The following is a 24,058-nucleotide window of genomic DNA, read 5'->3' as shown; positions in this document are numbered from 1 at the left end:
CCATTTTCTCCATCTATGCTCACACCCTAGATGATCTCATTAAGGCCTGGGGTTTGAAATACTCTCTTTAATAAACTATGGCTTCCAAATTGGTCTCTCCAGCCCTGACCTCAACCCTGAACTCTAGGTGTGTACCTCCATCCACATCCTTGCCACTTGCCATTTGGATGGCTCGTAAGAGCTTCAACTTAAAATGCCCCAAAACAGAAGTCCGTATGTTCTCCCTTCCCATCCAACCAAAGCCTAGCCCACCCAAGACTCCCATCTAGAGGCACAAACTCTATGGTTATCCCCAACTCCTCTCCAACCCCATCTAACCCATCAGTGGTTCTGTCAGCTCTACTTTCAAAATGCATCCCGAATGTTTGAGCTTCTCAGAACCTCTGCCACCATTTTGCCTTTCCAGATCACCTCCTCTCATGCCCGGATTCTAACATCAGTCTCCCCTCCCTGTCCCCTACGTATGGCCTGTTCTCCACCCAGTCAGAGTGATCTTGGTAACACGTCAGTTGCATCCTGTCTCTTGTATGCTTACTGGGTTCCCATCACACTTAGGATCAAAATGCAAAGCCCTCACTCCAGCTGGCGGTTCCTCTGCTTCCACGCCAGCCTCACTCCAGCACGGTGACCCCCTCGCTGGTGCTCCAACATGTCAGACACCCACCTGCCTAATGGTCCTGACTCTTGCTGTTCCCTTCACCAGGAAGGCTTCTCCCCTAGATGCAAGTCAGAGCTTCACTGTGTTCAGGTCTCTGCTCAAAAGATATCTGATCAGGAAGACCTTCCCAGAGCCCCTTCCTTGAAACAGTAAACCTGTGGCCAATCTGTCCCTTCCTGCATCTCATGCTGCCTGACGTTCAGTTTATTTATTGGTCTCTCTCTCTCCTCAAACTGAAGATAAGCACCACGAGGATGGAGACCTGGCTGTTTTGTTCACTACGATCTCAGCATGTAGCACAGTACTGGCTACACAACAGGGACTGAACATGTACTTGTGAATCAATGAATGTGGGCTCAAATTTGCTATTCGCCTTCAAACTAACTCTGGGCTAGGTGACGTCACCATGCCCATTGTGCAGATATGGAAGCTAAGAATCAGAGAACAGAAGGGATTTACTCTCAAGATCCCTGAGACGGTAATAGATCTACAATCAAAACATGGGCTCCATAGGACAGGAAATCAATAGAAAAAAAATCAACAAATCAAGAGCTGGTTCTTTGAGAATATTGGTAAAATCAACGAGCCTCTAGCCAGGCTGACTAAGAATATAAGAGAGAAGACACAAATGACTAATATCAAAACCAAAAGAGCAGACATCGCCAGAGTTCCCATGAACGTTAGAAGGATAAGAAAAGAATACAATTACTGATTCTAGGTCCATAAATTTGATAACTTGAATGAAATAGATCAAGTCCTGGAAAGACACAATCTGCCCAAACTCATACAAGAACAGACAACTTAATAGGCCTGGATCTATTAAATACATTGAACTAATAACAAATAACTTTTCAAAACAGAAAACAGGCCAGATTCACTGGTGAGTTCTACCAAACATAATAGGAAGAATGGGTACCAATTCTCAGAAATCTCTTCCGGAAGAGACAAGCAGAAGAAATGCATTCTAACTCAATCTACGAAACCAGCAGTATCCTAATACCAAATCCAGACAAAGAAAAGAAACCTACAGACCCAAACCTACATGCAGATGTTTAGGGCAGCTTTATTCTTCCTTTGGAAGCAACCAAGTTGTCCTTCGGCAGGTGAATGGATAAATAAGCTTGGGTACATCCAGACATTGAAATATTCAGCGTGAAAATTCTGACACCTGCTACAGTATGACGGATGTCGAGGACATTATGTGAAGCGAAATAATCCAGGGACACACGCACGTGCACACACATGCACCTGCACACACACAAAATAATCCCAACACACAAGTACTGTGTGATTCCATTTATATAAGGTACACTCAGAGGACTCCAAATCACAGAGCCAGGAAGAAGAAGGGGGGTTGCCAGGGGCTGGGAGGAAAGGGGAATAGGGCGTTAGTGTTCAACGGGTTTAGAGTTTCAGTTTTACAAGATGAAAGGAGTCCAGGGAATGGATGGCGGGGAATGGCTGCACAATAATGTGAACGTATTTAGTACCTCTAAACTGTACACTTGAAAATGGTGAAAGCAGTAAATGATACGTTATGTATATTTTACTAAAATAAAAAACTTGGGGCAAAAATGAGTAGTCGAGTCATGAGAAGACATGGAGGCATATTTCTTAAAGGCGTTTTTCTTTTTGTTTTGTTTTGTTTTGTTTTGTTTTACGATGTATTTATTTATTTGAGAGAGAGCACACACTCACGCAAGCAAGTAACCACCGGAAGTGGGGAGGGGCAGAGGGAGAGAATCCTCCAGCAGCCTTCCTGCTGAGCCGAGAGCCAGATGCGGGGATCGATCTCAGGACCCCGAGATCACAACCTGAGCCGAAACCAAAAGTCAGACACTTAACTGACTGAGCCACCCAGGTGCCCCTTAAATGCATATTTCTAAGTGAAAGAAAGCCATTCTGAAAAAGCTGCATCCTGTATGATTCTAACGATAGGACATTCTGGAAAAGGCAAAACTATGGAGACAAAAGAAAGATCAGCGCTTAGCGGGGAGGAAGGGATGAACTGGCAGAGTACAGAGGACTTGTAGGGCAGTGAAACGATTCTGTAGGACACGATCGTGGTGGCTACATGTCATTACACATTTGTCCCAACCCACAGAATGAAGGCACGCCCCCAGCAGTGAACTGGAACGCCAGCTCCGGGCTTCGGGTGGTAAGAACGTGTCAGTGCGGCTTCTGTGGTGTGGGTTGTCCACAGTGGGGAAGCAGCAGGTGAGTGAGAATGTGAGAACTCTCTACACTTTCCCTCAGTTTTACTGTGAACCTCAGACTGCTCTAGAAGATAAAGTCTATTTAAAAAAAAGTCCTGGGGCGCCTGGGTGGCTCAGTGGATTAAGCCTCTGCTCAGGTCATGGTCCTGGGGTCCTGGGATCAAGCCCTGCTTCCGGCTCTCTGCTCAGCAGAGAGCCTGCTTCCTCCTCTCTCTCTACCTGCCTCTCTGCCTACTTGAGATCTTTGTCTGTCAAATAAATAAATAAAATCTTTTAAATTTAAAAAAATATATATTAAATAAAAAAAATCCTTCAGGGTCCAGAGTTCACTCTCCTTCCTCCATCCCACAGTGCCCTTCTATCCTAACAGAACCCTGCCCAGACCCCAGGGAGAGAGACACCTTGGCGACCCCCAAGGCCCAAGGGGAGGATGTCACTCATTTCTTCTCACATCAGCAGCTCTGGGCCGGTCATTAAACCAAACCCCAGCTAAGACAACAGCACTGCCGGCTGATCTGGGCTTTTCCCTTTTATTTTTTTAGGCTGTTAATGATAATATATTATTTCACATTCTGAATTAATAAAAGAGGCAGCAGGGCACAGCAGAGTGATCACCAGACCCAGTGGGAAGGAGAAAGACATACCTAATAGCTATGTGACCTTGACATACCTAATACCTAATAGCTGTGTGACCTTGAGCAAGTCACTTTCCCTCTCTGTTGCTGACAGGCATCTGATGACGGTGTTCCTATTCCTCCCTCTTCGTCATGTCTGGCCATTTGATAGTGCTTCAGCTGTGATTCATAGTGTGAATATAGGTCACCACTAAAACAACAACAACAATAATAATAAAGCTTCTTTTCTTTTTTTCTTTTTTAATAATAAAGCTTCTTAAGGGCACATTCTGCTCAGTTTTGTGGCAGGAGCAGAAGAGCAATGATTTGCTCTGTCTTTAGATGAGGAAAATGAAGACTTATTAGTATCTCTCCATGACGCTGAAGAGCCCACAGAACGTAGGGGTCTGTCTGGCCTCACTCTCACAGCCAACCATGTCAGAGAGAGGGAGCATCTCCCCGGGAAAATCTCCACAGGCTTTGTCTCCTCCCAGGGACAAGGTTGCATCCGGCCCTCAGATGAACCTTCTTGTGTAAATTTCAAACACTTGAAAAAGAAAGGAAGGAAAAGGTTTGGGATGGAAAGGATCCAAGAGGGCAGAAAAAGACCAGGTTGCTGTCAGGAGTTACATATGGACACAGGGCTGGCCTGAGGCCAGAAAGTTCTGGCAGACATTGGGCTGAGAGAGCAGGAAACTGGGGTGGTGAGAACCTGTCATCCTGTCCCCTCACACACGTGTCCCTGCCAGAGCATGACGGGGAAGCCAGGAGGGAGAGGAGGCCCGGCAGCTGGGGCTCCATCCTGGGCTGAAACTCAAGGCTCACACCCCACCTTGCACTCCATAATGATACCCACCCTTTCTGGAATGTTGCTTCCTTCCCAGGTGATGGGCCACACACCTGAGATTCATCATCTCATTGAATCTTGACCACAATGCCCACAACAGCAGGGACTATCTTCACGTAACAGTAGAGCAAACGGAGTTCATCTGCCTGAGCTCATAAGTAGCTAAACAACAGCCCCGAAGTTCATCTAGTGCCAAAGCTACGCTTTCCCTCCTGCATGAAACTGCCCCCTGATTTATAAATACTAGGTAGAAAATGATGTATGTAGCAAAAGCCAATGAAAAGATGAGAGCTTGAATCCAACTGGGACGTGGGAATCACCAGACCCCATGCCGCGTCGGCTGAATGAACAGAAGTATGAGGTCTGGACCGAGGGAGGGGCTGGTTCCACCCACCTTGGCGGGGGTCAGAACATGGCCAGAGCTCTGGCCTCAGCTCTGAGGGTTGAACTGTGAAAATGCCCAGTTCAGGCTATAGTCCTCTCAGAGAAGGGTCAAGAGAACAGGAAGTCAGGAGTGCACCGAGACCTGCATAATTGAAGGGAGGCAGCAGTAGTGATGACCTTTCACCATCAAAGGGTAAAGTGTGTGAAGTGGGGATGCCGGACAGCAGCCTGGAGGGAAGGGGGTGATGCCTCTTCTCTGTGGCCAAGCAAATGGAGGGTACCAGAAAATACATTTGAGCGCAGCAGAATAAGACACTTGAACCTGTCACAGCCTGCCCAGGGCAGCCCAAGACAACATAGGTGACAATGGAGGCTACACGCCACAAGTCCATAGAGACAGGTGGGCAGGAAACTGACAACAATTTGCCTGGTCCCATGGGGTAGAGATTCCACCAAGCATTCAGTTGTCTTCAAGTCCCTCCCAACCTTTGCAGAGCTGACCTGTTGACCCCTACTCAATCCTCTGCACCAGGGGCAGAGGGTACCAATCCACCTTATAGAGGCAGTGAGGGGGCTTAGTGATGTCAAACAAGCTGCTCGGGGTCATGCAGGGGAACAGAGCTGTGACTAGCATCCAGATCTTGCTCCAAATCATCCTGGGGGTGGGTAGGAGGTTCATCAAGCTCAGCGGGACCACTGGCTTTCACTCTCACCTTTGGCATCTCCAAGGTCTTTCCAGGATTGGGGAGGATCGGAACATCTCCCTTCCTGACTTCTCTCAATTCCATCATGACCTCTTTACCCCAATAACCACGGCTTCCCTCAGGGCGGCATCCTCTCTATGTTGCACTGCTTTAGATCATTCTGGAAGTCTCCCAACCACCCTCATTTTCCTCTTAAGTTCCAGGGACATTAGGAGGTACATTAGAATCACCAGGGATCTTTAGAATAGACTAGGGGTCCTCTAGGAATTACATATAAAGCTATAAGAATCAAAAACAGCATGGTAAAGGCTTAAGGACACATAGACAAATGGAATGGAACTGAGAGCCCAGAAACAAACCTAGACCCCACGGCAAGTTGATTTTCCATAAGAGCGCCAAGACTAATCAATGGGAAAAGCCCCTTTCAATAAGCAGGGCTAGAAGAACTGGATAACCACGTGCCCAAGGACGAAGTTGGACCCCTACCTCACACCATATACCCAACTTACCTCAAAATGGACCTGTGACCTACATATAAGAGCTAAAAACCATAAAACTCTTAGAAGAAAACAAAGGGGTAAATCTTTTTGACCTTGGATATGGCCATAGATCTTTAGGTGTAACACTCAAAAGCGTGAGCTACAAAAGAAAAAGGAGATAAACTGGAACCTGGATACAGGTTCTCCTGGGGCAGCCAGGCTTCTGTCATCCCATCCTTGCCACCTGCTTCTTGTTGTCAGATCTCAGGATGGGAAAGAGCCCCAGCTTCCTGGAAACTGCCTTCACTAGCTCACTCAGCCTGCTGGAGAGGGCTGGCTGGGGGGATTAAAACCATCAAGGGGACCTCTTTCTCCCAGAGCTCCGAATTCCATGCAAGGCTGGGTGGAGAATGCAGGAGGAGGGCCACAATGAGCGAGACAGGGTGATGCCCTGAGTCCTGTGGGGGGCCTTGTGGATACTATGGGTGCCTCTGGGGGTGCTCTGGGGAGTCACGGAGGGTCTACGAGTGCTGTCACTGGCAACGTGGGAAGCCATCGTGGTGCTGTGGGGAGTGGCTGTAGACCTTGTAGGTGTAGAAGGGTGGCTGCCACGTGGGATAGATTTGAGGGCACTGTGGGTGCTGTGGCCAACACAGCATTCTTGGGATAGGAGGCCTGTGTTTAGGTCCCAGTCTGACCGCTTTTTGGACATGAAACCAGAATAATTTACAATTTCTCTGCATCCCAGCTATCCTCACCTATAAAAAACTTATTAACACCTACATCTTGGGGTGTGGGGAGGACCAACGATTATCTACAGAAAGGGTCCTGTAAATGTCATCGGAAGGGAAGTGTAAACCACGGGATAAAGGCTCAGGAAGAACTGTTCACACCCACACCTGGGGTGTGCCCCACACGCCGGGGTGTCAGAACAGAGAGCTGACACAACCCAGGCCCCCCTCTTGGCCCTTTTTTAGACCACGCGTGCAAAAAGAGGTATGTGTCTCCACGGTAACCTCCCTGTTTGGTCACAAACACCCGACTCGTCCATCCTAAGAGCCCAAGCCTCTTCAAGGAGGTCACCTTGGGAGGCCACATGATCCCAGGGCGCTTCTGTTGTTCAGAGCAAGCAGGAGGATCCTCCCCATCACAGCCCCCCAGTGAGGCGCATGCTATCTGCCCATTTGACAGGTGAAAAAACGGAGACTCTGGACACGAGATCACTCAAGGGAGTCAAAGAGCTCCCGAAAAGCGGAGCTGGGACCCAGCCTCCACCAGTCCGGGCCCCAAAGGCCAGCAGACATTTCCCACAGTGGTACATGCTTGTCTGCCTCCCGGTGACGGTCCTCTTTGTCCTTCCCCGGGACTCTACACCGATCTGTTTCCTAGCTAACGAGGGGGTTGGGTGGTGAATCCGAATCGCTTTGCTCCCCTGCAACCCTCCTGAAGGCAAACCGAGAACAAAAGCACCCCGGCTGCTTTTCTCTGTGCTAAAGAGGTTCCTGCCTCTCGTACACGGAGGCCCATGGTTTTCCCCTGATGGAGAAACATCCCCAGCAGAAAAGTCCTGGGGAAGTTAAGCTTTTCCTGACTCGCTTCAGCGCCTTCTCCTGATTAAGAAAAGCGTGCGGGATACTGGCTCTGTGATAAGCCAGTGGCTTCCTGTGGGGAGCAGGGCTGGCTGCCAGGAGGCTGCGGGTGAGATTTTGGCCCAGGCAGCCGGCAGGGTGGGGTGAGCCGCACGACATGGAGGCCTCAAGCTCCCCAGCCACTGTCTACCCAGGGCCGTTTGGCCTTGCACTTATCTGCCTCTGGGAGCCAGCCACCATGCCTTGGGTTCCGGCCTGAGACACCGCAGCCGGCAGGCGGTACACTCCAGAAGAGAAAGGATGAGGCAGGTATCAGATCAGTGACCGGGAAAGTGACCCAGTGCTTCTCAACCACAGTGCCAGAAGCAGCTGGAACCACAAATGCCATCACATGGTGGGGTACGGCACCCCACAGTGTGTACATCCCATCGACCCTCGCACCAGCAGTCTTGGGGTGGGAAGGCGGTGGTGGGGGGTGGCTAAGGAAGGGTCTGTACCTCCCTCATCTCATCTTCTCCCCAGAACACCCCCCTGGGTAGCATGATGCTCCCATTTTAGAGATCAGAAAACCAAGACCTGCAGAGACGTCACAACGAGCCCCAAGTGTCAAAGCCAAAAATCCAGAATAAGGAAACAAATCATTTTTATGTCCTTTCAAGCGATGTGATTTCAAGAGGTGATCTGGCTTAAAGGATTTGGTTAACCTTAAGATTCAAGTCATGGAGGCACTCAAAGGAAAATACACGAGCCTTGTAGGGTCGTTCAGACGGCTTCAAAACTCCACCATATCTCACTCGCTGTTGTGTGACCTTGAGCAAGTCACTTCACATTTCTGAGGCCCAGTTCTCTCCTCTCTAAGATGGAGGCGATTGTGGTGTCAAGACCACGGGGCCGTTATGAGGACTGAATGGACACTGCAGGGCCTGTGCCTAGCACAGAGCCTGGCATGCCCAAGTTCTGTTGGTGCTGGTTGATCCGAGGTCTCCCATCAGCCAGGCCTCAAATAGTCCATCTGCCTCTCAGACTCTGTGGTCTTTCCACTGAGGGTCTGAGGCAGCCTTTGGCTAACGCTGGCAATCAAATCTCCTCAGAGCCTCCAATGTCCTTCCTCTTCACAACCTTCCCCAAGCCCCCACCCCCTCTCTGCCTCCCTGCTGCCTCACCACACCCGTCACTTCCTCTGGTTCAGCCTGGGGCTGGAAACCTCAGAAATTGAGGCCCTAAGGCCTGGGACAGAGATTCCAGTCATTGCTACCCATTCTACTGGTGAGAAAAACAAGGCCCTATGAGAGAAATGACTTCTGAAGACTCTTGAGGCACAATGGTGGTCCAGACTGGGCCAGAGGAACCTTCCATGAAGCCACGCAGCCCATCACTAGTCCTGGGATTGTGGGCAGCCCAAGAAGCTTCTGGAACCCAAGAAGAAAACCAAGACTTTTCTATTGTCATTTCCATCCTGGAATGCGAACTGTATCCAAAAGACAGTCCTGAGATGGAGGGCGGGGGAGTCATTCTAGGAAGGTTTTTTCTTCTCACAATCCCAAGACTATGGTGGGTGTGGAAGTGGGGAAAAGGGAAGCACTCTGCCTTCCCTGGGAGGGCTCACTGCCTTCCATGCTTCAACCCTCACTTCCTGGACTGACCCTGAGGAATGACCATGATGGGCGGCCCACTCATGGGGCAGACGCCAGCCCCAGTGAGACCCCACCTTGGCACCAGCCTCTCTCTCCTCACACCTCAGCCGTGCTCCCCAAAACTGAAGAAATGTCTGGGTTGGGGATAAGAGGGAAGGCGCCCTTTGCCTGCCCTGCCCTCGTGCACCAACCGAAAGCTCTCTCACTTGGCCATGGAGGGTTCGTTGAGTAGAAAGAGAAGAGGAGAGAAGATCAGACTCTTATTTGAAGAAGCCGACGCCATGTTGCCATGTGGCCAAACCATACCTGTTTCAACTGGTGTCTGTTCCTTCCGGGAGACTCAGGATTCTCTTGAGGTGTCCTTTCGATGGCTTCGGGATAAATTCTAGAAGAAGAAGAGAGAGACATAAATTTTAAAAAGGCAGCAGCTAGGGGGCTTGTGGCTGCTGGGGGCCACCTCAGTTCAGGTGTGTCCCTGTCGCTTAGGTTCCTGCTCTCTCCTTCTCTCTCTGCAGGTGTAGAAGCCAGATGGGGCAGCTGTGGCCAGAAAGACAGAATCAAGCACCCAGCCTCATGGAGGCTTCCAGGAGGTGTCCCCAGAGCCTACAGACTGGCACATATTTTCAGTTTTCCAAAATCAGCCCAGGAGCCTGTACAGTGTGGCGTGATGACATCACGCATGCTAATCACATGTCTTTGCTTCTGGCTAGAACATTACCAACCCGTTGTAGAAACTCCACTCTCCTCAGGCAGGGAAAAAAAAAGAAGAAGAAAAAGAAAAAAAATGCTTTCTGGGTAATGGTGAAAATGCGAAGGAAAATTAATCATGGCTTAATGAATGCAGGCTTTGGGGGCAGACCAACATTTCCCAGATCTGGTAACCATGAAGAGATAGAAAAGAAGAGAGGTCTTCGGGAGTGAAAAAGCAACTCAGCCCCCGAGTGCGGGGGCCAGAAGCCCAGCCTCTCCCCACTTCCTCTCTGTCAGTTTGACGGAGAGCCCCCGGGTCACAGGAGAAGGATCAAATTCGCTGCGTCCAGGCCGCATACCTGCCAGCCCAGGCCGAGGCCAGCCCTGGGGGACCAGCTTGTTCCCATGCACAGCCGAGGAACAAAAGAGCAGAGCTGACAGCACAGATGGGATAGCCGAGTCCCCTGACCCCAAATCTCCCAGACTCCCGCCCTTCAGGACCGGCTGCGCCAAAGAAGCTGCGGTCAAGTTTCACGTTGTCTCAGACGCTGATGTTGACGATCCCATGAGCCAGTGTCCCCGCTTTAGGGATGAGGGCCACGAGCCCTGAGGAGTTAAATAACTTGCCCAAGGTCGTCATGCCCAAATGCGGCAGAGCCGGGACTAGAAGGCAGGTCTGTTGGAGGTCAAACCTGGCATCAGTACCATGTCCATGGGGCTGTGGGGAGAGACACAGGCACAAGAGCAACGAGCACCGGGTCTGCTCCACGGATCCTAGCTCAGTGCACATGGCGCAGACAGCAACTTCTCGGGACTCCCTGCAAACTGATGGGGAACAGGGCTTGGCCCGAAGACGTGACCCCAGTTGGTTTTCTTTGCCTCCAAAGTCCACCCAGGCAGAGTCAACCCAGGAAACGTCACATATCACGGAGCAGACCTAGGCTACAATCAAAGGAATTCATGATCTATACACATACACATACCCATATCCATCCCTAGACAAAGGCACGGATCTATGGCTGGGGATACAGACGTACATGTACATAGCTTTGACTGTAACTACAAAAGTGAGCATTCTTCCTTATCCATCCATTGTAGTTCATAGGACCACTGCAAAATCTCTGTAACATGCCCCTCTAGGCTTTCTTCTGTGCAATCATTTATGTGTGTGTGTGTGTGTGTTTGTGCGTGTGTGTGTGTGTGTGTGTGTGTGTGTGTGCGTGTGTGTGTGTGTGTGTGATAGAGAAAGAAAGAGAGTGTGCCTGCATGGGCCCCCATGGAGATAGTGGGATTCACACACACTTTCCACAGTTGGGATCTTACCACACACATTCTGCATCCCCAGCTAGCAGTTGCCATGAGGTCTACCCATGGATCCGAGAATATGGAGACCTTCTGGAGTCTTCTGCCCTCCTTCTAGGTGTGGACCATCATTTATTCAGCTCTCAGCTCTCCCACCTTACATACACGGGATACTTCCATTCCCAGCTGCTACAATCTTGTTGCTCCCATCCCCTTCCCACTTATATCACCACATGGGAACGTTCGAGCAAGTCCACAGCCTGGACGCCTGGAAGTGTGTCCACATTTGAATAGCTTCCGACAAACCACTTTCCCCAAACAGCAGATCGATTCCCCCCAGAGAGCAGGACAGAAGGAGTCCCCTTTTCTTGGATGTAAATTTACACCCTGGGCTCTTCTGCCTGCCGAGTTGTCTTTCTGGTCACCTTCTGGTAGCCTGGAAAGCCAAGTCCCCTGGACAAAGGGAGATGTTTATCTCTTGGCTCCCGCAAGACGGCCACCGCTCCACTGCCTGGGGACATGTCTGAAGAACTCGGGCCCACCTGAGCCGGGAACTACATTTATGGGCTCAGAACTGATAATGAGCTTTTATGAGCTCTGGGGACCATGAGGAACACGTATTAATGTCAAGCGTGCCCATCAGCCACGCAGCCTGGGTGAATGTCACACATTAACGAAATTAGAGGCTGCAGCCACGTCGGGCGGGAGCTGCGGGCGGCGTGTCAGGCGGTGTGGGCAGAGCCTGTTAATAATAAAATTACTTTCCAGGCTTTGCACTCCTGAGCCTGAAGCCGTCTTCCGTCTTCGATGGAATTCTGCCTTGCTGCAGCCTGAGAGGAGATTAGTTTATTACTGGTGCCAGGAAAGGCAAAATCCAGCACTAATCCTAATTCCCATTTAAGCAAATCTGCATTATGTGAGGGAAACCAGCTGGGCTCAGAATTTCTTCCCCCCCCCCCCCCCGCCCACCCCCCCACTTCTCCCAAGATCATCTCATTCCGGCCCTTTCTTCTCCGGGGAGTCGGGTGGAGGGGGGTGTCACCACAGATGTCAGAGCGGGAGCCCTCCTGGGAGCAGGAAGAGAATCCCAGGGTTTAGGACCAAGAGGGGGAAAGGGCTGGGTAACGAGAGGGGGCTTTGGAAGATGGTGCACTGGGAGCCGGTGCTCACCACTGACCCAGTTGTCTCTGGCTGCCGGGAGGAAAAGCCACCACCTTCTCGGCCAAAGGCTCATTCTTGCCTTGAACAAAGACGCCTTGAGAGCTTCTGACGGGCTCTGTCACTGTGAGCACGTGATCTCCCTGCTTCAGGCCTCCAGTCCTCATCTGGGAAACCTCAAACAACAGCAGATAGCTCATGTGATGTTGTGAGAATCACATGAAAGATGGACAGACGGACAGGACGCCAGAGAGCCCAGCACACACTGCCCCAGTTTCTTGAATTAAGACTCCCAGGCTCATAACAGCACCATTATTCGAGGGCCTCGCTTAGTGAATGATGACGCAACACTACGTGTAGGGACACATCCTGGTTCTGGAGACCTTAAAATAGGAAAAAAATCAAAGAAAGGGTGCCTTAAAATCCATGAAGCAGAGGAAGCGCTCAATCAAGGGCAAGGAACGTGACGACTAGGAGCCAAGTTCTCCTGTTGTCTGAGGTCTAGCTCAAGCGTTGATCTTCTTCCTTCGGAACGAAGCCACGCTGCTCTGTGTGTGGGAAACCAGCCCTCAGTTTGTGAGAAAAGTCCTGAGAAGGAACCTCAGTGTCCTGGATGAGACCCAGCCAAGACGCTGATGTTTCCCGCTCTAGTTTTAAACCAATGTACCCAGGGGTGTGCGTGCCGTGAGGACACAGTCTCCCGAGTCTTCCCAAACACAGTACTCAGATCACAGACTCCTCTCTGGTTTCCCAGCCCCTGTCTCTCCACCATCTCACATGTCCAAAGTCACCCGTGACCTTCCTTCTCCATGGCCCCTGCCTCTCCCTGCCAGGACTGAGCCCTAGTGTTGTCCATCAGATTGCTGCAAAAGGGCTCCTAGCTGGTCTGCTAGGCTGTGGCCTTGTTCCCTCCAAACTGCCCCCTGGTTTGCTGTCAGACGGAGCCCAGAGATATGTCTCTCTCTTGCGTCAGTGGGTCCCCTGGCTTCCCTTTGCCTACATATGGGCCTTTGATCATCATATGGGCCTTCAGGTCCTCACAATATGCGCAGACCCCACAGTCACACTGAACTCACTGGGACCAACATGCCCCCGCACCCACGATGACATGCTTGGCCCAACCTCACTCCTGCTCACTCTGCCCGACAGTCCCTTCTTCCTTTCTTAACCTTGAACTCTACCTCTTCTCCCGCTCTCCAAAACGCCTGGCAAACTCCTACTCATCCTTCAAAATCTTTCTTCAACATTTCCTCTTGTCTGCACAAGACCTGCACAGGCATGATTGGGCTCTGGGCTCCACTAACAATTTGTCTGTCTAAGTGGTCAAGTCATCACAGTGTCGCATGTGTTTTGTTTTGTATGGTTTTTCTCCTCTACCAGACTCTGAGCTCCTCGAGGACAGAGATGGTCTCTTACTTCCTCTGTGGTCTCAGCTCCTGACTCAGCAAATAAAGATGGATGGAGGGAAGGGTGCTAGGAGAGATGGATGGATGGATGGACACATGCATGGAGGGATGGATGACAGCAGGGCAGATGAAGGCAGGGATGGATAAACAGCCGGGTTGAAGGGGAACCGATCTACAAAAGGATGGGTGAAATTAACAACAGCAAGACAGAACTAAGTTAATGGGAGGAGAGAGGGAATAAATGACTCAACCACTTGTCTAATTTTCTCTGGACCCCGGGGGGCTGAGCCTCTTGCAGCTACGGGTGATCCCTTGCTTTCTCCCTCTAGAGTTTATGGGTCTATGCAGAGACCACACAATGAACATCGGCAGCCCCCAGCTCTACCTCATCTCTCCTCACTGCCCTAGCTGTGGACCCACAAGATGAAGCCTCAGGAAGGAAGGGTCAGAGTTACTTACATCTTGCCTTGGTCTTGATCCAGGTGGTGAAGACCAGGTAGTGAAGATCAAAGTTTCCCTGTGTCTGAGTCCAGCCCCAGGCTGTGGGGCAGGGGGTTGGCCAGCCATGCGACAGGTCTGCAACAGGCCAACTGCTTGGTCCAGAGCAGATGGATGGCTGATGATGGGGGTTTCAAGCTCCCTTGCAAAGATGCCATTTGGGAGACCCCAAAATGGCAGAAGGGCCAGGCCACATGGACAGCAGGGCATCCTTTGAATGGTTCCCTGAGAGAGAGCTTCTAGGAGAACAGATATGCCTCTAGAGCCTGCTGTCTGCCAGGCAGTGGGTAGGGAGCCCTCAGCACCCAACAGTGGGCCACAGACCAGGACTCATGGTCCACAGGCCTGGGTTTCCATCTCAGCTCTGCCACTCACCCCCTGTGTGACCTTGGCGAAGTTCCTTACCCCTGTAAACCTCAGGTGATTCACCTGCAGTGTGTGGGCAATCAGAGCCCCACCCCACTGGCCTGAGCTGGGGGTCAGAGGCACTAATGGGCCACAAGGGATTCCCACGGGGACCGACCCTACCAGGTGCTCAACCAATAGAGGATGTGGGAATTACATAAACAGAAGCTAGTGCTGCTACTTTCCATAGAAGGGACAGTGGCTATGATCAGCGGTTCCAAGTTCTACGCTCCAGACCTGTCCCTCTCTCCCTTGGGGGCCCGCACCAAGAGGTGGAGACCACACTTCATACATACACCCTGACACTTGGCTCACGGCAGCCTGACTTGCTCCTGTTTTATACATCACGTTCCCACGTGATGTTGAAGACCACTGATTCAGAGCTGATGTCCTAGAAATCCAAGTCAGTAGGAGTCTAGGGGAAGTGAAAGGGAGGTCTTCCTGGAAGAGGCAGCAGTGACAGAAGGGAGGGAGGGAGGAAGGTGATCAGATCAGGAGCAAGATGAGGAGTCTTTTTCTAATTAGCTCCTGCCCTCAGTGCTTCCCTCCTGTGCTGTATACTCCCCTTGCTTTACCTCGCTCCGGGGGGAACAGGCATCCTTCCGAGCCCCGTGACCACAAAGACTCTTGATCACATGCCCCAAGAAGGGACAGCATCGTCAGCAGGAGCCTGGAGGCCAGTGCAGCCTTGGTCCTTCTCCCCACAGCGATGCCAGCCTGGGCCACTGCCAGCCAGATGCATCGCTTGTTGACAGATAAAAGTGATGTACTTTCTGGCTCCAAAGCTAAGCCAAGGCTTTGTTTTGCTGTACTGGAAATTGACAATGCAGGGGGGTGATGTGGGGGTGGGCCAGAGGAAGAGGAGCCAAGACAGGCTGGGGGATGAGTTCCTGCTGGGTTCTGTGACTCAACAACAGTCATCACCCCACCCCCATCTAGCACCGCTGCCCAAAGCCCTTTCCCATCGCCTTGGTCTCTAGGTCTCTACCTCCTCTCCACCTGCCCTTGACTCTGCTACAGGAGGGAGAGCTTCTCTGCAGCTGCCTGCCCAACCTGCCCTTGTCATTCAGTCCCATCCAGCTTAGTTTCCATAATGAGTCCCAAAATGGGCCTGCTAAGTGTGCCCCAGGGTCACAAGTGGGGCTGACGTGGGAGCCCTGACATCCTCAGAAAGACTGGGATTTTGTTGTTGTTGTTTTTCACTTGGGGAGTAGAGGGCCACTCCCTGCTCGGAACTGGGCACAGCGCAGAAGGTGCCGGTACTGCTAGCAAGGGCTCTGGAGGGTCCACCCAGCTGGAAAGGACTCTGAGTCAGTCTGAGCCCATTAGCTCTGGGTAGCATGGGGATGGTGATAGGGCCAGGGAAGAGGGCATATACAACCCTGTAAGTTAACACGTGAAGCTTATTCTCCATGCAGCCATCACTAGGAATCATCATCTCTCCTGTCCCCACGTTCCCATGACGTCTGGGGGTTCCCGAAGGCGGGCGAGCCTGGGTCTCTCGTGCCCTCCCCGGTAGCACCTGTGAGATCTGGACTCCTCCACGATGCCCACCTGAGCATGAAGAACATGTGGCCTCTGGGAGCCTGAGACCCCTTGCCCCAGTGGGCCTAGCCCTGCACGTGCTCCTCTTTGCCCTGTCTGCAAGCGTTTTCTCATCACCGGAAGGAGGCAAGGACAAAGGCTGTCCATCCCCTGGAGCTCTCTTTCCTTTTGATCTTTGTCCTTCCTCTTACACTCTTCCCATTTCTCAGAGGAGGAAAGGGAGCCTGAGGCCCCACAGCTTTACATAAGTAAACATGGGCGCACTGCTCATGGAAAAAGGAAAACAGAGAAGCCTAAGTCATTCTAGCAACCATGTCTGCCCAGAAAGGCCCACTCATTCTCCGGACGGGTCCCCAGCACCCCTGCCAGGAGAGTGCCCAGCATTCCAGACCTGGGTGTTTGGCACCATAGGGACCTGGAGGAACCTGATGGTTTAAGGGACCCCTCTCTCTCTCTCTCTCTGAGGGGGGAGCCTGGCCCTCCATCCCCCCCACCCCACCCGGCTCCACTGCACCATCCACATGAAGAAAAAAGGAAAGATGTGAACTCTCTAATTCGTCCACCAAGTGGCCAGTGTCCTCCTCTTTCTTAGCAAAGGAAGGAGCTGATGCTCAGAGAGGTCCAGCTGCTTTTCAACAGTCACAGAGCAGAACTGAGCCAAGAGAGTTTGAGAGTCCATGATCTGGTCTGTGTGCAAAGGCCCCCGACCCCCTTTGCTGAATCCAGCCTGCCCTGGGCTGTCCCCATCACATCTGTCCTCTAGAGGGTACATGTGGGAGGTCCTCAAGCCATTGTCTACTTGAGCAAAGATAGCTGGGCTTTCAAAGATTTCAACAACAGCCCAGTGCTTCTAGCCCAGGGCTCAAGAACAGGCAAGACTGTCTTAGAGCTGAAGTGGCCTTTGTGTCTCCACGTGTTCCAGACCTTGAACTCAATGTGGACCCACTGTACGGTCTTATGCACCCAGGAACACCTGTCCGGGGATGTTCTGCCTCGGAGAGGAGCAGTTTTCAAAAGCCACGGGACATAGAGATGTTTCCAAACTGGCCACCGTGCTGCTAGCAAGGAAGCCAGCAGCTGAGAACTTGTAATCCGAGCCCAGGGAAGGGGCCCGCCCCATAACCCACAGCAGCTTTCCTCTGAAACCTGGGGCTGGGGGTGGGGGGGCTTGTCATTCAGACTTTATGGCCCTCCAGGCTTTCTTGCGGTGGGATTGGAGGGAAAAGGGCACCCCAGGTCTCTGCAATTCTTCCCAGCTCAAGTCCATGTAAATATATTCTAATGCCGAGAAGGGTCTGCGGGAGGTAAGACCGCAGAGCCATTAGCATTTTGATGGCTTTTCCCAACACGTGGAAGAGCAGTTTAAAATTCATAGTGTGGAGATTAATCCCAGGCACGCCTCTCCCTCCCCAGCTTGAGGTGGCCAAGAACTTCTTACCCCTTGAAGACCTTGATTAGGAAAGCAAGCTAGGAACTCAGTCATGGGAGTCCTATGGAGAAGAGCCAAGATGGCTTTCTGGACTGCCTGTGGAAGACCTTCTAAGACAGAATCGGGGATTAGGGCGGAGGAAATGCTGTGACACTGCTTGGGCACTGGATTCTTCCAGGAGGACCCAGCCGAGCCCAGGAGAGGGGCCCTGCTTGTTCCGAAAGGCACACTTGTCCCCCCATCAGTGACACAGGCCAGGCCTCTTACCATCCACGTTCACTCATTCAGCAAAGCTTCCCCAAAGAATCACCATGCCCCACACAGCGGGTGCTTAGAGGGGAAGGAGCCAGAAGACAGTAAACTCAGCAAATCCCTGACCTCAAGAAATTCAGTCTAAATGGAGAGAGAGAGAGAAAGAGAGAGAGAGATGGAGATGAATCCAAGAAAATGTGGTGGGGGGGGGGGGCAAGAGCAGCTATCCTGGGACCCCGAGGTGGAGGGGGCCTCCACCAGCTGTGTCTGAGCAGGTCACACCCTTTGGGGGCATTCCTGTCCTTCCTCAGAACTTTCCTTTGAAAGCAGATGTGATGTTGCAGTAGATACCAAAGGCAAGATGCGCAAAGATACCGATATTGTTAATGCGGATGATGCAAAAGTGGGAAGCCAGGCGGGAGAGGCCCGTCTTTCCAACATCATCATGGAGTTTTGTTTAGCGAGCCCACCTACGGATTGCTTAATTATCCACAGTAGAGGATTCTAGAAGAATCTAACTTTGACTCATGTCAAGTTACTTGTGAACTTGGAGTATATATTTGGGGACGGGGGTGTCTGGTAGAAAAACTAGCCCCGAAGTTTACGATTTTATTGTCCCAAAGGGCATTCGACTGTTTTCTATCGGACCCAGCCCCTATTGCTCTGATGCTTACATAACTGCTAACCGCCGTGTGTCTAATTCTCCTGAGACCCGGCTTCACCATCTCACCGGCTCCCCTGCTCGTGAATTAAATCAATCTTTGAGCCATGTTTATTACAGATTTGGGTGAGATCTTAGAGGATTTCTAGCTTTTAGAAAATTATACTTTGTCAGCACATGCCCGATTACACACACACACACACACACACACACACACACACACTGCACGGAGTAAAAACTAGAAAGAAATAGAGCAAAACATTACCCATGGATCTCTTTTGGTAGCTGGCATAGGTATGTGAGTGAGTTTCGTAATCAGAAAAAAAAGTGATGAACTCCATTTTTTTAAAATGGAGACACACACACACTCATCAGAGATTATCCAATCAATAGCTCATGTAAATTGCTTGCCTAGCCCGTCTGTGGGGCATGGCTCTAAGCACTTCATGCGAGATTATCTCACTAAGGCCTCCCCACTACCCTAGGAGAAAGGGATTATTAGTACCCCATTCTACAGATAAGGAGATGGCAACCCAGGAAGTTATTAGCCTAAACTCCCAGGTGTGGGCCGTCAGAGCTGGATCTACACCCTGGGCAGCCTGGCCCCAGGGCTGCTCCTGTTTAACCACCCTGCCAGACTTCTGCCTCCCAAGTGGAAAAGGAAGAAATAAACACATCTGCTGGGCGGCCAGGGTTGGGCCTGGAGAAGACCGTGTTCCCACCCACTCCCGGAGCTCACAGTGCGCTGGGAAGCCAGGCGCAGGCCTCGCCAGCCTTGAATTGAATTCACATGTGTCTCCCCGGCTGGGAACTGGTCTTGTCCAGGCTTGGGCGTCCCATCATCCTGGGAGGGGGCGCCATGGGCCCTGGGCAAATGAAAGCCAACCTCTCTCTACTTGCTCGGATAGCATCGCTCCTAGCGAAACCAGTTTCTGCCCTTGAAGAGCCAGCTGCTAATGAAAAGGTCCCTCCACTCCAATCTTTGCCCACACAGGTCCTACAGAACAGCTTCATTACCTAGATCAGAGAGCGAAGGGCAGCCAGGCTTCAGCAAAGAGGGGTGTTGAACAGGACCTCCAGGAGCCCGAGAGACCACATACTCTGCGTCAAAGTCATCGCATGACCCTGGCAAATCACCAATCCTCCTCCCTGGGCCATGTCTTCTTGCCTTCCAAACAGGCAGCGGTGTGGGGGACCCATCGTGCCCGGATACCAGGGATGTTTGGCCAGCATCCATCTTACTCTCGCTGCCATGGTGTTTTACATTCGGGAGGCGTGAAGCCGACACCAGGAACCCCTGCCTATTGATTCTCACTAAAGCTCTCCACGTGGCAGGTCACTATGGGCTAAGTCTGTGCGGAAATTAGGTTTGGAGGGAGGAAGACCATGTGATCTCTGAAGACCGAACTGGGTGTTGAGGGGGGCGTGCTGCAAAAGGGGGGATGTAGGGAGTGAGTGGGGAAAGATGCTTCATTTAAACAGGACCCTTGAGAACCCCTACAGATCACAGCATCTGTGGATTCGTGCGGGTCACTCTTTCTTTATTTGAGCCAAACACATTTCCCTAGGTTTCCAAACACCTGCCAACTCAGGCAGGATTATTTGAGTAAACACTTTGTTTCAAAGGCTTCCAAATAAAAAGCCCCATTTTCCTTGATTTAGCAATAAATACCCTTCCAGCCTTTATGTATGGCTTGTGAAGAAGGGAGGGGACAGAATAATTCAGAAATGTCAGCTGCTTAGTCAGTGTCAATATTGAAAGATGCATCTCTAGGTGATTAATTAAGACGGATGGACAAAAGAAACACAGGTGAGCTCTCTTATAAAGACAGAAAATGATCCCGCTAATGAAAATAACGTAGCAGATGCTCCGGCTTCTGATTCCCGCATGCGTTACTGCCCCTTTCGGGGTCCCAGTGTCATTATCTACCACCTAATGGCCTGTGATTGTAAAATGGGGATCCCCAGTGCCTCAGAAGCTGTCAAAGTGGTGGGAGGAGATGGGGAGGGCTGAGCAGCCCCCCACGGCCACTCCGATAGGGGAGCTCCATCTTGAAATGATTTCTCAGAGGCTCTCTCTCGAACTTTCTTTGAGTTCTGTGGCTACAAGGAAGTTGAATGCCGCCAAACTAACTCATCCCAGGTCCTTCTCACTTGAGTATCTGTAAGGTTCAAGATGGTATCTTGGTCGGGAAACCCCAGGGCATTCCAGAAGGCTCATGGCAAACCATGGACAACATCGCTTGGGGATGGCATGCCTCCAATTCCGGAACAGGGGACTCCCCATGTCAGGTAACAAGCCCCCATCCCAAGCCAAAGGGTCTGCCAAGAGAGATCCTAAATCCACAATAAGGGAGCTGGCACAAATGGGGGCGTGGCACGATCCCAGGTGCTCCACCCCTCCATCCTCACAGCAACCTCAAGCAATAAGTGTGGATCTTCTCTCCCTTGTTCAGACAGAGAGGCTGCGCATCAGAGAAGTTGGATAACCTTCCTGAGGCCACAAGCTCCTGAGGCAGGATTTAACCACAGCTCACTGACTCTTAATCACTGTTGCAAGTATCCTGCTCCAGATAAGCCACGGAATACCATACTGACCGCAGACTTGGGGTCCCACTGGTCCCTTGCTTCCATTTTCGAATGGGCCACTGAGGCCCAGAGAGGGTAAGGGACTTGCCCAAGGTACGAAGAGTGAGTGTGTAGCAGCGCAGGACTAAAACTCAGACTCTGTCCTGAAATCTCATCTTCCTATCTCACCTTGCCACCAGGAGGCCACTCAGGACAGCATGGTGTGGTGATCAAAGCTTAGTTCAAGTGCAGACCGCTGGCCGGTTGAAGACCCAGCTCTACCACTGACACACCCTATGACACTTGCCTCATCGTACCCCAGTTTCACTACCCCTACAATGGGAATGACATTCGCGCTTGACCTGTAGGCCTGCTGCAGGGACTCCGGGGGACAGTGTATGCCATGTGAGGTGTCCTCAATGAATTCTAGCTCTCTTTATCCATGGAGGCTGGGGCAAAGTGACAGGGGGCCACAGAATGGAATGGATCCTTCTGGTGAGTTGAGCTCAGGAAACGTAGGGTCTCTACCCTGATTCCACCACCCCTCCCCCATCAGCAGGGCCAAACTGACCATTGCCCCTCCCTCTCGCCCCCCCCCCATTTCCCCAGTCACCTCTGCCAGGGACATCTGGAAGAAGTAAAAGGAATGGACTCCAAGTGAGATGCCACGACACTCTGTCTCCCTTAAGTCAAGAGGGAATCATCCTCTTGAACTTTCTATTTTCTCCTGACCTTGTGTTAATTCCCAGCTCAAAATAAAATGATTGTCTCTTCAATACCAGGAAAAGGCTATGGAGTAATTTCAGGTCAGCACACAGGCTGTCAAATAAGACTGAATCCACTCAATGGCTCAGTGGGGGAATTTAAGATGCAGAAGGGGCCTTAACTCAGAGCATCTGAGATAACGCAGAAGAAAGTGATCTAAGCGTGAACTGGTAGCTTTCTTGCCTCTGCTGGGAAGCAGGAAATTAAAGAAGGCCCAGAGATGTTGAGTGACTTGGCCCATGTCACACAGCCATGGAACCGGTTGGTAAAAGAGGCAGAGCTAGAACCAGGTCTTCTGCCCTCAGGGTTCTGCTGGTGCGAGGGAGGGGCACGGAGGAGGTGGGGGAGTCTGGGTGAGAAGGAGTGGACACAGTTGAGGAAGCGTCTGAGGCAGAAAGAAAAACAGCCGGATCATCTGAAGTCCCACCTGGCCTTTACCTGGGTGTGAAAAGATGAGTGTGAACGAGTGTGAGGGTGGATGAGTGAGCAAGAAGGATGGGGGGCGGGGTGAGCACGAGGAAATCAGCCGGCCGGAGAGGGAGAACAAGAGGGAAAACATTTGGGCCATTTTCAAATTCCCACAGTTGAATAAATCAAAACAGATTGCTCGGAGACAAAGAGGCCGTTTCAAACCACATCCTTTACCCCAGAGTCAACCCCCAATGGCCCACTGGGTGCTTTCTCGTGGCCTGGAATGACAGCCCCAATAAGTCGGACAACCACAGCCAGGACTGCAGAGCTCCGGGGATGAGCCAGGTATGGTCAACCCCCCACTTTCCAGGTAGGGCTCCTGAAGCCAGGTCCACACACCTCCCTGCCCCGGGGATCTCTGGGAGGCGGCAGAGACCCCACTGGGAGATGCTCTGGGAAACTCTGCATCCCAGAGGGCCACGCCCCGCCACCGCTAGATGGCCGGGCTGCCCTGGCAGCTGCCAGGGGACAAAGAAGGAAGGAGCAGGGACTGACGACAGCGTGTCCCGGATGCCAGCCGCCCCACGAGGCGAAATACGTGCTAGCCTGTCCCAGAGTGCCCGGCGCCAGACCTGCAGCATTTACTGTGGTCCTCAGCGCGCCTGCGCACCTGGCCCTGCCCCGCCAGAGAAAAGCACCTGCCCTTCCAAGTGAGGGGGACACCGGCGCCCAGGGTGGGCCGGGGAGGAGGGCACTGCCAGAGCCCCAGAGAACGGGTTTCCCATCTCCCAACGCACCATTACAAAGGGAACGCTGTGGCCCCACATCGAATCTACCACATCTCCCCTCCCCGCAGCGGGAAGGGGGCAGCACCAGGCCTGGGGCAGGGGTGGGGGCTGGGGAGAAGATGCAGCTCTGCAGGCCTTCAGAGCCACCAGGCCCGTGGTGCACTGGCGAACCATGTTCGTGTCGTAACCCCAAAACAGTCCTTGGATGTCGGTATTAATCTTCCCACTTTACCAATGTAGGTAAACTGAGGCTCAGAGAGACGAAATAACAACAAATGTCACCATGATGATAAATTTAGATACAGAATCGCACCACGACATGACCAGGACACTTTCAGCTCTTTCTAACTCACGCTCCCTCACAAAGCTCTTCCCTCTGATGGAGGCTGGGAGCCTCAGAGGGCAGCATTTTCTCATGGGTTCCGACTAGAAATCCCAACAAAGACCCTGTTGGCCTGAGGCCACTCTTGCTACGTGGGGGCCGGGCTCTCACAGCGTCCCATTTATCAAGGAAAGCGGGGATCTGGAGTTGTAAACTACGTGTCTCAGTATTTCAATGGGTTAGAATCTGCTTTATGTCTTCCGTTGAGTTAATAGGATTTTTAAAATTGAAATAGAACATTTACACAACAAAGTATAGAGATCTGAAGTGAATGACTATTCACAAACTGAACGTACCTATGAAAGCACCAACCAGAATAAGAGCACAAACAGACCAGCCCCCGGAACCCCTCAAGCTGCTTCCAAGCACTCCCCAACCTCTGCCCAGAGGTTATCATTATTGTGACTTCTAACACCACTGCATCATTTGGCTGACCTTGAACTTCATATAAATAGAACTGCACTGTGTAGACTCTTCCACATCTGGTGTCTTTTTTTCTATACTGGGATTCTGAGACTCTTCCAAGTCATGGTCAGCCGCAAGAGCTTATTCTCTGCTGCGTAGCATCCCAGCCCGGGACTACAGCCATTCCACTTTCCGTAGACATTTGCATCATTTCCGGGTATCACCTGTCTTGGACAGTGAAGTTAGGAACATTCTTATACATGCCCTT

General features: G+C 51.6%; 1 protein-coding gene across 5 annotated transcripts in view; it reads right to left on the bottom strand.

The window, feature by feature from the left end:
• The window catches only part of LOC132008255 (tetraspanin-18), a 178,025-nt gene that overhangs the window by 137,474 nt on the left and 16,493 nt on the right, over positions 1 to 24,058 (bottom strand). For all 5 annotated transcript variants that reach the window (XM_059386785.1, XM_059386790.1, XM_059386788.1 and 2 more), the window contains exon 2: positions 9,432 to 9,510. The gene's annotated coding sequence lies outside the window, so the exon portion shown is untranslated. The remainder of the gene's footprint in view (positions 1 to 9,431; positions 9,511 to 24,058) is intronic.

The sequence above is a fragment of the Mustela nigripes genome, unplaced genomic scaffold, assembly GCF_022355385.1.
Source record: "Mustela nigripes isolate SB6536 unplaced genomic scaffold, MUSNIG.SB6536 HiC_scaffold_76, whole genome shotgun sequence".
NCBI lineage: Eukaryota > Metazoa > Chordata > Mammalia > Carnivora > Mustelidae > Mustela > Mustela nigripes.
Note: the sequence above shows the minus strand (reverse complement) of the source record. Positions and strands in the feature narration are given on the sequence as shown.